This window comes from Chenopodium quinoa, unplaced genomic scaffold (genome assembly GCF_001683475.1).
Source record: "Chenopodium quinoa cultivar QQ74 unplaced genomic scaffold, ASM168347v1, whole genome shotgun sequence".
In the NCBI taxonomy this organism is placed as follows: Eukaryota; Viridiplantae; Streptophyta; class Magnoliopsida; order Caryophyllales; family Amaranthaceae; genus Chenopodium; species Chenopodium quinoa.
Genome location: NW_018742244.1, coordinates 967,501 through 981,055, shown reverse-complemented (window position 1 = coordinate 981,055; position 13,555 = coordinate 967,501). Strand labels below are relative to the sequence as shown.

At 33.4% G+C, this 13,555-nt stretch overlaps 1 non-coding gene and 1 pseudogene across 1 annotated transcript; both read right to left on the bottom strand.

Annotated features, from left to right (window-relative positions):
• Window positions 1-1,089: 1,089 nt before the first annotated feature.
• Window positions 1,090-5,009, bottom strand: LOC110738797 (annotated as a pseudogene).
• Window positions 5,010-9,823: 4,814 nt separating this feature from the next.
• On the bottom strand, window positions 9,824-9,905 carry TRNAS-AGA. The gene has a single exon. It is a non-coding gene; the product is annotated as a tRNA-Ser (tRNA).
• Between the last annotated feature and the right edge of the window lie 3,650 nt (window positions 9,906-13,555).

The following is a 13,555-nucleotide window of genomic DNA, read 5'->3' as shown; positions in this document are numbered from 1 at the left end:
GCTGAACTGAACTGAATAGAGCTGAAATGAATATTTTATGAGAGAAAGAAAGCAAGATCTGAACTGAAATGAACTAATTAGAGCTAAAACGAACTGAATTGATTGGAGCTGAACTGAACTGATGAAATAAAATTAAGCTGAAGTGAAGAGGCCCTTAGTATTGATCATTATCTTTAATCATTTGTTTGCAAATTATATATACTCCATACAAATTTTATATTTTGAAAATATACATGAAAACTAGTCCAACTACGTTTTCATAATATAATACTCGGTATGTCATTTCTATTTTTAAAGAATCTAATTTAAGCACATAAATAGTGCAAAAGTCAAAGTGAGAAATTTTTAGAATGGAGGAAGTACTTAAAAACAAGATTAATCAAACAAATTGATGCTCCTTAAATAAAAGACACAATTGTTTCCCACAATTTGAATTATGACACATTGTTGTGATCCTATTAGTAGCAATATAGCACACACTTTCGGTTTAATACCACGGTATGATCACATATGTGAGTAATGATAAGTTTGATCTAAGAAGATTGAGACCCACTTACCGCTCAAAGTCTCAAAGCCACCTTTCATAGTAAGCAATATGCATTTCACTCAGCCCTCTAGCTGAAATTACATAGTTAAAGACTTGGAGTTAAAGCTAAATAATTTTTGCACAACTCAAATTCTAGTATTTGGCCACAAACGGCAGAAATCCCTAAGCACCCAAATTAGTAGTAAAAGATGCAATTATCACATGTTTAATTTTACGAAATTGATTATCACATTGATAATATAATTTGCAGCAACAAAGTAACAAACAAATTCAGATGGAAGTTAAACCTAGGAGACAATAAGTGAGAGCTCGACTAATGTATTTACTTTCACTTCATCTTGTACCATAATCTTACTATCTTAGTGATATTCACGACACATTCATAGTAGCATTATAAGGTTCTCTTGATTCGATAAGTGCAAATTATTAGGGCTGATTTGTGACGAACCTTCAGATTCGACCATATATTGTCCATATCTGAGATAGGGCATCATTCTCAGATTCAGAACAGCCCTCTCTCAAGGTTAACATTAGAGCAGAACTTCCAAAAGAACAATATGGTCTTCAAAGCAGCCCAAATATGCTACCCGCAGATAATTCCTGCGGGATCAAGTTTTCTTAATTCTTACACAGTTAATATTACAAAATCCTCAGCTTGAGAAGGAGCTATATAAATATGCTCCATATCCAATTACACATCCCCATTTACTTGCAAGAGGAGTCATCTAGCAACACTACAAACATTCACTTGTGTAGTAAAATTTCTTCCATTTGCGACCTCTACTTACATATTATACATTTGCATACCTCCTAATTTACAAAATAGATGGAAAAGTAAAGCCATTTTCGGAATTAATAGGCTACTTAAGGTTGAGCAGAAGCAAAACATACCTAATCTTATCTCACCCGCCAACACTAAACCCTCTGTCTGCAGCATAGTCCACAAAGCTGTAAAGTGGAATAACCTTTTCTCCGTAATTTTCAAAACCATCCAACTCTTTCTTTGCTTGAGATCGCAAATCCTCAGCTACTTCTTTATCCTTGTCCAACCCATAAACACTCACATAGCTTTTCCCCCTACGTTTCGTACCCCCTTCACTGTTTTCAGTCTTTGCTCCCTCTTTTAAAATATCATCCACCACTTGATACAGAACGCCAACAGCTTTACCATATCTTCTCAGCCGTTGGATCTCATCATCATTGGCACCAGCCAAGATGCCTCCACACACAGCTGAACACTCAGCAAGCTCCCCAAATTTTTTGCTTGGATGAAGTCCACACCATTTGGCCCACCTTCAAGATCCAAAAATTGGCCTGCAACCATACCTGTGGATCCCACAGTTCGGGCTATCTCGGCAATGACCTGCAGAACTCGTGTCTCGGGGACTAGTTCACGCGGGGTATGTGAGACAATGTGGCTGAAGCCAAGAGGGAAAAGTGCATCTCCTGCAAGAATCGCCATGTCTTCCCCATAGACAACATGGTTAGCTGCATGACCTCGTCTTACTTGGTCATTGTCCATGCATGGTAGGTCATCATGGATTAGTGAAGCAGCATGAACCTGTTTGCACATAAATGCTGTTTAGCAAAACATAGTACAAAAAAAGACCTAACAAAATCTAAAGGAAATAGATTAATAAAATGATGATTCCAAGTAGAATGTTTATAATTTTGATACAAATACACTAGAGGGTGGTATACTTGTAGTAATTAGTCTCAACAGCATTCTACTTAATAACTTTACTAAGCAAAATTAGATTGAATACATAAGATAAATCTCTAAAAGAGAATGGGAATCAATAGAGCCACTTAGAGGACATACTACACTAATCCTCCTCATATTAACTTTCGATTTAAAGAGGGCTTTTTTGTTTTCCGTTGCACAAAATTCAGCTGGTCGCTTAGAATACAAAGAATACTATAAAGATGCCTGAGGCAATTAAGATCATGGGGGAAAGCTCAATACAGAATTTCCCACCAACCTTCAAATGGAGATCTAAACAAAAGTCAACAACCCGGTGGGTGCTTGATGGTTATTATCTAGCTTTGTCTGATGCCTAATAATATAGTAATTTGGATTGGGTGCACCCCTTGGCCCCTTCATTTCCCCATAATCTTCACAGGGTATCACCATGACACTAGGTTACCAAAATGAAAGTTAAGTACCAAAATCACTCAACCACAAAATAGAACAAGAAATAAACAAAAACAACAAAGAAAGAAATAGCAATTCGCTGCTTATATGTACATTCTTCCATGAACATAAATATCCAACGGTTACTGCTTCTCAATAATCACTCACAAACCAACCTCAGATATCACCCCAAAAATAAAAAAAATAAAAAAATAAAAAACAAAAAATAAATAAAAATCAGAAGTCCAAACCCTAAGTCACAGTTCTTGACTTCTTTGCCATATTCTCAAATATGAATACATTGAGCCCATAGTCTTATGCCATTTCTACTGATCCTACGTTCCTCCTTCACAGAAGTAGACAATACATCTTATCAACAAGGTTACAAGATAAATTGACATTAAGAATCCATTTAGTTTGCCAGAAAACATTTTCAATGTAAAATGAATATAAGGGAAAAACACAACTACAAATTAGATTTTCATGGTTTGGTTAATTACAAGAAACGTTGTATAGAAAAGGAAAATGTGAGGAGAGAAAGAGGGAGGACATAGTTTGAGAGAAAATCATGGCTAACCTTCCTTACAAAAGGAAAAATGGTTTCCAATTATGGGAAAAGTATGTTCTACCTTTAGGATAACTATTTTTTATCCCAGTAATAGGAAATCATATTTTTGGAAGATCGTTAAACGTAAACACTCTCTATGAGTAAACTTGATACAAATATACTCATATAAACGAATCAGTGAAAGCAACATTCGTAGTGGTTATTGTAACTTGTTAGTGACTTGGTGCTCTGAAATCCTCTTTGCTCATACTAGCAAATTCCTACTAAATGACAATCAATTCAGCCCAAACCAAAATGAGCCCCTATCTTCTTATACTCTTTGAAAGTACTTGGTTAGGTGGAAAATGTTTTCAAGGAAAGTGATATTCTCTTCGCCCTTCGTTTGGTGCTAAAAAAAAAGAAAAACAACTTTTCCAAATTCCGTGTGGAAAACATTATCCTTTGTAAGAGAAGGAAGTCACATTATCTTTTAGCAAGAACAGGGAGATAAATCTCCTCCATACTCCCTATCTCCCAATTTCTCTCCTTCTTTCCACTTTCATTTTCCTAATTTCTATAAATTCTCTTGTAGAAAATATAGGAAGATTAATTGAAAACTATGCATTCCACTAAGAAATGTTCTCCATGGAAAATGTTTTCCATCAAATCAACAGTCTTAGTTTGCACACCATTTTGAGAGGATCAATGTAAATCATAGGAAAGGCTACAAATAGAGCAGTCTTACGCAACGTCCCAAACATTCACCCACACAATCACACCTATAACAAACCCTCATTTCAAATGGATTTCAACTAGATTAGCCAATAAAATCATGCAGTAGTACCCAAAACCTCGAACCGATTCTACTCCCTCCATCCACAAAATCACACAGATACAGTTTTAGGATACAACAATACTTTAGCTAAAATAAAAGAACCAGCAATCCTTTATACAGTAATACATTTGATCATCCTCATACACTCCCAAAACCACATTCCAAATATAAGGGCACTATTAAAAAAACTAGTAGAAACAAATTTCCGAACATCCCAAATTAGTACTTGGTATATGTAATATGTAACATAGTTCATCCCCAAACAGTACAAATGAGATTAAATCCGGCAATTTTGAAGACAATCATTAATCCAAAATTTTCCAATTTGGGATATGATTATATCAATCATTAATCCATAATTTCCCAAAACATAAATTAAAGAGAAATGAGGGGTTACCATTTCAAGGGCACAAGCAGTTCGGAAGGCAGCAGAGCGGTGACCACCTAAAAGCTCACAGGCAGTGATGCACATAACAGGTGGGGCCCTCTTGGCGACTTTATCGAGGGCGGTGTATCGCATAGCCTCATATATTCTTTCAGGGTAAGATACTGGGATTGATTCATCTAGCTTCTGATTGATCTCTTCAATCAGAGCCGTCCAATATGTGCGCAGATCGAATTGAACGGTGGATGATGCGGTGGTTGGCATGGCGGACGATGTGGGAGTGTAGCACCTGATTTGTACCCTCAGAAGGCGGTGAGGTGGAGTTGAGTGGCGGAGTTTGGGGAGGTGTGGGGTGTGAAACGACGACGTTAGGGAGAATAAAGCCATTTTGTGGGAGGATAAAAAGGGGATTTAATTTTTTTATCCGGAAGTTTTGTTGCTAGTTTGCAAGTGTTAGAGAAGGGTGAGGAAAAAGTAGTGAACTTTTGAAAGGAAGGAGTGGAGGAATGGAATTCATGTGATAAGAGGGTCCCCTAATACCAAATTAAACAACCTAACTTTCTCTTACTTAAAAAATTGAATCCAAACCTTAAGAGTGTTGCTACTAGTATATTGATGGAATTTGATGTAATTTGTAACGCCCTGTTCTCATCTGATTATTTTCATTTCAGTTCAACTCATAATGTCATTCTCTCATAAAATATTCAGTTCATTTCAACTCTAATAAGTTTAGTTTAGTTCAGTTCAGTTCAGTCAACGAGAACATGCCATAACTTTGTATTTATAAAAATACAATATTTTATTGTATGATTGTTAATAATTATCTATGAGAATCGGTGCTTGATTTAGTTCTTGATAGCTTGTTATCAAAATAAAGATGTGAAATGGTTGTATAATGACTTTAATAGTTAAGTGTTACATGTTATGATAAGTTGATAACATGCAAATCAAGCAAAGTTTGATCAGGAATCCAAATAAATCAAGTAAAGCAATCAATAGAATTGTATTGATAAAATTGTTTTTACATAATTTTCCATAATACCTATGATTGTCATTAATACAATGGTCATGTTAAGATATATGATGTGTTTTTTATATAGTACTATATACTCCGTACGTATGGATTTAACCACTCGCATCTTTCATAATTTTATTCGTGTGTCATATATAGCTTTTACTAGTTATAATGTGAAATGTTTATAAGCTGCAACTTTATAGTGTGTAACTAATTATAAAACGTGCTTGTTACAAAAAACTTAGTTACATAATCAAATCTTATACGAAGTACTATATGTAAATGCTGAAATTCCAAGTTGAAGAAAAAGAAATTATCAAAACAAGGCAGGAGTTCAGAGTGTATCCCACATCGAAAATCTAAAATACATAAGAGAGAGAAAGTAGTATAAGTAGCGTTTGGGTGGCCCTGGATTACTTACTTACCTGGACGGGGTCAATGGGCGATCAAGAAGGCTCATGGCCTAGGGTGATGGCTTCCATTGCACTTAGGAAGAGCATCAGCCTAAGATCTCCCCAAGCGGGAGAGTCTACGTCATAATTTGTGGTAGTGGGGGCCTGCGTTCGCGCGGCCCCTATCTAATTTTATCATAAGTTTGTTCTGAAATGTTAGTAAATATGAATAATTCTAACAAGATTGTATATATGCCTTGATTGGAGACCATAGCACAATGTATCTGTACTCTGTAGTGTTTCCAATGTCTCTTTAGTGCAGTGTTGAGAGTTCAGAGGTTGGTTCCCAGAGTGGTTATTATCAGTTAGCCAATACGCCGTACTCAGATGAGTATAAAATCATCCAAGGCATGCACTTAGTGATTGAAGTCATAACTTGGCTGGGAAGAGATGTAAATTTAGTTATTGGTTTCAAAGCATATTTCATGTATCACACAACGTGTTATTTATATTAAATTAAAAGAATGTAATTTTTAATTTTTAAGATAAAACAATGTCTGATAAAAGTTGAATAAAATAAAACTCTTATGAAATGTAAGTCTACTTTCAGTCATATATTGTGACCAAATTGTCTTTGACTAGTGTCAAGACTCGAGAATCTCTACTGTCAAAAAGGTTGAAGAGAAGAAAAATGTAAACTTTTACTCAATTCCCCTTGCTATTGGAATCCTTGAGTGTCGCCATTGCGTTGCACTACTGCGTTGGCCTGGCACACCCCACCAATTTATATTATAATCTTCCTGTATTTTTTTTTTTTCTCATATCATTTGACATGGACGTAGTCAATAATAGTAAATGTCTGTGTAAGGAACTTACTTATAGCTATATTATATGAAGTAGATTTTATCTTCCTTGTTCATTTGTCTTGTTTGTTTATTCTTATGAACCAAAATGGTTCTTATTAGCGTCTTGTTGGTTTTAGTGCATTTAGCAAATTGTAATTTCAACTTATCTGGCAATTACAAGCCTTGTGTTGGCACTCGTATGAAACATAAATGATTTCCTTCACTGATATTTTCATGTCATACCCCCAACTAAAAATTTGAAGTTGGTAGTTTGATTCGACCATTCGCTTATAGGATGTAGGATGTATCAAATTACCTTAACCAATTATATGAAGGATATAAGAAGACCGCGGTATATTTAAAGGTTTTCGGTTGCCAGAAAGGGAGCTGAGGGGGATTCTGGCAAAGCAATCACGGTGCGAGGATGGGATTAGTGGCCTTAGAACCTTTGTTGTGAGTTGAGTTCTCCAATGTATTTGTGCAGAAGCTGGGTTAGTAATAAAAAGCTAACGGAAATTGATATTTTTCCAGGGTTAATCTTCCTCCTATAAATTTTTTTTTGCTCCTTTGGTGCTTTTCACTTTTACACTGCATTCCTTCTCTCTCTCTTATTTTCCTCCATTGAAGCAGCCTTTGACTTTACTGAGTTTCCTCTGCCCCATTCAGGGTTATAATGGTGAAAACAATTTGCATTTTGATGTAGTATGTATGATTGATTTTCCCTCAGCAATAGGGAATAGGGAGCAACTTTATACAAGTGTATATATTGTCCCACATCATCTTATTTGAAACAAAGTGCCATTTTTATATATCGTGAAGGAACAATACATATTATCTCTTCGGAGACATCTGATAAAATTGGAACGATACAGAGAAGATTAGCATGGCCCCTGCGCAAGGATGACACGCACAAATCGAGAAATGGTCCAAATTTTTTTCTCCAAAATCTACTGAATTTTTAACAGACTTTAATATAACAATCTAACCATTTAATCTGCTGAATTTTAAAGTGACCTCTTAATACACGTATATAACAATCTATTGTAATTTCAAATGCAGTGCATTATTTTTTTGGAAAAACTATTGTCATTTCAAAGATGCGCAGCCAAATCCCATGTAAATTCTAGTTGTGTTCAATATACACTTCACATACAAGTCAGTTCATTTTTGCAATTTTAAACCAGAATTAATAAAATTATGGTTAGGATAGCGAAGGCCCATATAATTTCAGAACAATTTGCTCCGTATAATGTAAAAAGACAATTTAAACACTGGTACTTATTGGGAGATCCTATAAGGATTCCCTCCAAAAATAAACGTATGCCACTCAATGCAGTGAGCACACGGTATTCTTTAGTAAAAGGCGAAAGAATAGTTCGCTCTGTGCTCACTGCGTGGCTGCGTGAGTATTGAACAGATGTTGAGTACCATTTTATATGAATAGAATCTTCAACTTTCTTTTGTTTGCGATGTGGGACTAAAAGAATCACCATTTTATATGAATAGAAGATCTTGATTACTGTACTACTAAGATCAATATCTGCTAAATCTGATTTTAAATCAATCTATATAAACACATCCTCTACATCGCTAATATTAAAATCAGAAGTTTATACTACGTATGTAATAACAGATGCTGAAATGGACCTAAAACAAAAATGTTCTATTTGTTTCGTTGTCACAGTATTTGAGTAAATTTCAAGGCTCATCGATGGATTAAGAGAGCTATTTTTGTGAATGGCAAAATTAGAACAGGCCTCCACAAGCAAAGCCCACATGATGACAGAGCTCTGTTAAGCATGGATGTATCACCACATTAGTAATTTCTTAAACTTGTAGCATTTACATGAAACTGCAAGTCTCATGACATTATACACCTTAAGTCCTTCATTGCCAGCATCCAATGCATTAACAAACAGTATTTCATGTACGATAGAAGTGAATTGAACGAACTTAATAAATATTTTTACTTGAACTGCAGGGCTTTACCCTCATGAGAGGGAACCCTTCCAGAAATTCTCGACGACCAAGGTCAAGCCCAGGTCGAAGAGGGGGTTTGGAAATAGTTTTCAACCAGCAATTGACGCGCCTCGGTTAGTACCTCACTAGCTGCGTCATTGCCCCAAGCGCAAAGATAGTTTATAAAGTTTGAACGTTTCTGATTATATGTAAATCTCATGGGATGTATAATTTTACGTACTGTAATGTGGGACAAAATCCACAACATGGTTGATATTATCCGCATAGGTTAAGCTCTTTCATCCAATTTCAAAAAAGCTTCTATTTAACCAATGTTTGGCATAAGATAATTGACAAAGGTCTGCATAGAAAGATGGGTTTTCTTGTTTTAACCAACTTTTCTTTGGGGACAAAATATGCATGTTCTCACGACCTGATTTTGATGATCTAATAGGGAGATCAATCTCTTGTTATAAGGCCAGCAACACGCGTAAAGGGAAGATTATGACATTCATGTACTCCGTATAAAATATTTTCATATTGTTTACAATATATGCTTCCTACGTAATTTTAGTGTTGCTAGTCTGTAACAAATGGAGGCTCGCGCATCTTATAGTGATAACTTTAACCATCATTATCTTCGCTCATCTTTATACATAGTACGTAGTATATAAAGAAAAAAAAACGATATACTTCATTATATAAAAATAAAAATAAAAATTGAAGGCATAATACATGAATAACTCAATTGTTGCACTAATAATTTGACGGATGAAATAGCAGTAACATGCATGAATGTTAAATCTTCTTTTTTTTGGGTTATTTGTGCATTAAAATAGTTAGCATAACCATATTGCATATCTATATTGGTTTCCCCCTCCTCCCCCTAAAAGTCTTTGAAAATTAAGCCAATTTTGTAAATGAAACTAAAAGCTTCTGTATATTATTTATACGATTATTAATACTATTAAATTATTTATGTGCCCCCATTGGTAATCAAGTTCCAATTCGCTTCAGTTGGATTTGATGGACGCCTAAATTTGCAATGATAAGCCACAAAATTGGCTGTGAAATGTAATAAAAATACAATACAAGTAATACAACCAAAATCCAGTTTTTACTCGGCTCTCAAAGCAAAATTTTATCAACTAATGTCTAAAAAAGCGTGGACGGCAGGATTCGAACCTGCGCGGGCAAAGCCCACATGATTTCTAGTCATGCCCGATAACCACTCCGGCACGTCCACAATTGTGGAATCTTTGTGTGAAATAGTTTTAATATAGAAATCAACCAAGTTTCCCGAATTATAATTTTATTTTGAAGGGTGAATTAAGTTAGAATCTTGACTGCCAATCAAAAAATGTTTACAAAGTAGAATCATAATTCAATATTTTGCCTACTATCAATTAAAAAAAATATTTAAAGAATAATTCAATTTTGGTTTGAGAATAGTAACAATTTCAACTTTATAAGCCTTTATAAAAATTATCGCTTGTACGCCTATCACAGAAGCAACCTAAGGCAACGCCCAAACTTCTCACTAGTTTAATTGTTAACTAGTGTTTAGCTCAGCCGCACAAGCAATGCATCGAGTTGATACTTTGAATAATATATTATTGTAGTTAAAAATTCATGTATTCATCAATAGGTGGTATTTATTTTTATGTACATAATCAATTTAAATATCTTTATTTATTTAAATGCTTTATTTGATAAAATTGTTTGTCTTCTAGTAATTATTATCTATTAGAACTTAACAAACAACATTTAATAATTTTGTTTTTTTTTTTTTTCAAAAAAAGGCTACCTATTCTAAAATCTAAATGATTAAATAAGCACCTCTAGTGGAGAGCAAAGATGGTAAGTTTTTTTATTTTTATTTTTTGAAAGAAGATGTTAAGTCTTTTTATTAATTTCTAAAGGGTTTGAAATTCAAATTTAGCTATAAGTTTTTTTTATTTTTTTTATTTTTTCTTCTTCACATGTAATACTACCTCGGTTAATAGTTATCTACAACTTTGGAATATTTTATCTCTCACAAATAATACCCCAAAGTTGCAGATAACTATTAACGGAGGTAGTACATACTTTGTATTACTCATTGAATGACGTGTAGTGTAGTGTATATTTGATAAAGAACGCTTTATATATGTTTAGATCTTTAATTTATTATTATCAACGTAAAATTGTAAAATATAGACATTTAAATACTACCTCTATTTCATAATAATCACCATATAGATCAATGGTTTGGGTATAATAGGCTATAGATTCAAATTTCCCCACTGTCTTTAATTTGTAACTTAGGGCCTGTTTATATTTAGTGAATTGAGCTGAACTGAGCCGATTTTGAGCTGAACTAAACCGAATTGAACTGATTGGAGCTGAACTGAATTGAAATGAATATTTTTTGAAAGATAGAAATTAGGAGCTGAACTAAACTGAACTAAACTGAAATTAAGTAAAATGTGAACAAGCCCTTATACTGCCCTTATGGTTAATTCATATACAAAAATCACATTTTTCATTTGATCCGTTTTGAAATGTTTGTATTTAATTAATCTATTTTTAGCATATATAGTCCACTATTTTATCTTTCATGCATTATAGTATTCACTCCATTACACCAAAACCAAATTATTATATTTTTTGATAAAATGTTATCATCCAATATTATTACCTCAATTTCACAAATAAATTTGACCTTTTCACTATGTCAAATACAAATGACCATTAATTTTTGTACTATATACAAAGTATATGTCAAATGTCAATTATAACATTGTTAAATAAATGAATAATTGTACTAGTATTTTTAAAATATAAATTGAAACTAGTCCAACAATATTTTACACATTATTAGGAGTAAAGTTATTGTATTAAAGTAAACAATGTAGTCATATTAATCAAAAATCCAATATATTTTGTCCGTTCTAAATATCACCAAGTTTATAAAATTGATAATATCCCATGACCATGTCAAGTACTCCTCATTTTATTTCCCCATCTAAAATAATTGGGTTAAACTATGACTATAAATTTCCATTAATTATGTTCGACTTCTTGTTTTATCAATATCACATTTTTATAATTTAAACGTATATGATTTAAAGTCATATGTTTTGAAACACCTTTTGGAGACCATAAAAAATCATATGTTTTGAAACACTTTTTGGAGACCATAAAAAGATGAATAGGCAAACAAGATAGAGATTAAGGGCTTGTTTGGTGCTTATTTGATCTGGTCTAATCTGAATATCAAATTTGACCTTAAATGTACTCCGAATATCAAATTTGACCTTAAATATACCATAATCAAGTCTTATTAAGTAATAATGTGCATTTTATTATTACAAAAATAAAGATATTAAACAATAAGGACTGCAATTAAAATCTTATTAAACAGTGATTTAATCTAAACCCAAACTAAACTGGTTGAATTTAACTAAGATTTAATGGGAAGTTCCTATTGGAACTCCCTCCAAAAATAAACGTATGCCACTCAATGCAGCGAGCACACGGTATTCTTTAGTAAAAGGCGAAAGAATAGTTCGCTCTGTGCTCACTGCGTGGCTGCGTAAGTTTCCCAAGGTAGTGGTGCAAGTATTTATACTGTGTTTCATCTTGTTTGTTGATATTTATTCGATGTGGGACTCGTTTGTATAATAATGCATTTTGAGCAGGATATTTCGCTCCTCGGTAAACTAGACCCCAACACCACCAGCTCCCATAAATGATGTTATTTAGATTCCTATAAGATTAACATCCTTTAGATATTAATAACAAATCTACTATGGTTTTTTTTTTTTCCTTATCAAAAGAGAAGTGCCAAGTTTTATTATGTTTCAATGATAGTCTGATAAGAAGAAATCTTTAAGGATGTAAAATCTGTTTGGATAAAGCCTGATGATGACTCCGGCAGATCCACTGCCCACCATATGGTAATAGAAATTTGTGATAGCTCTCTAACTCGACTGTAAAATACTTTGAACCTCGATTAAGAAGGGCCTAATTTGATCTCATCACTCTCGTAGTCTCATACTCCGAATCATATTAATTTCTATTTTGGACAGTTATACACTAGTTAGTGTTCAGATCAATGTAAGAATATAGGTATCATATACGGAGTATCAATTTAGTCATTTATTAAAATCTTTTGGCGTTAATCTTCCTTCCTAACCAGAAATTTCTTCCGCACAAAACTATTAATTATGAGCTCTAAAATTATTACTGCCTAATCGAATTTACCACGAGAATTCATTAGTCATAGAAGATGTTATTAAAAGAGAATGGTTCATCTTATGAAATGAGATACAAATACAATAATGGGTTATGTGTAGTAATAAATCCATAATTCATGTAGCATGTGGCACAAACTTCCAAGTGATTGTATTTATAAATTCAAAGGGCACTCTAATAAATGTAATTGTGATATGATACCAAATTATACTGTCAAGATTTAGTTTTGTATAATTTGCCTGAGAAACCAGTGGAAAGAAGATGTGGCTTATCTTGCAACTAGGTATTAAACTATTTTATCGCTGTGGGACTAGCATTTATTTCCTTGTCTGTGTGTATCTGATATGAAATCCCCATTAATTATCACTGCATATGAAATTGATACTTTTAATAAATTGAATCCATGAATCACGAAGAGCAGAGAGCAAATAATTTGAGCAATTCAATTGGACCAAATGACTTAAATTTCAATTTTACAGTACTTAAATATATAAAATAAACTATTTTATCGCTGTGGGACTAGCATTTATTTCCTTGTCTGTGTGTATCTGATATGAAATCCCCATTAATTATCACTGCATATGAAATTGATACTTTTAATAAATTGAATCCATGAATCACGAAGAGCAGAGAGCAAATAATTTGAGCAATTCAATT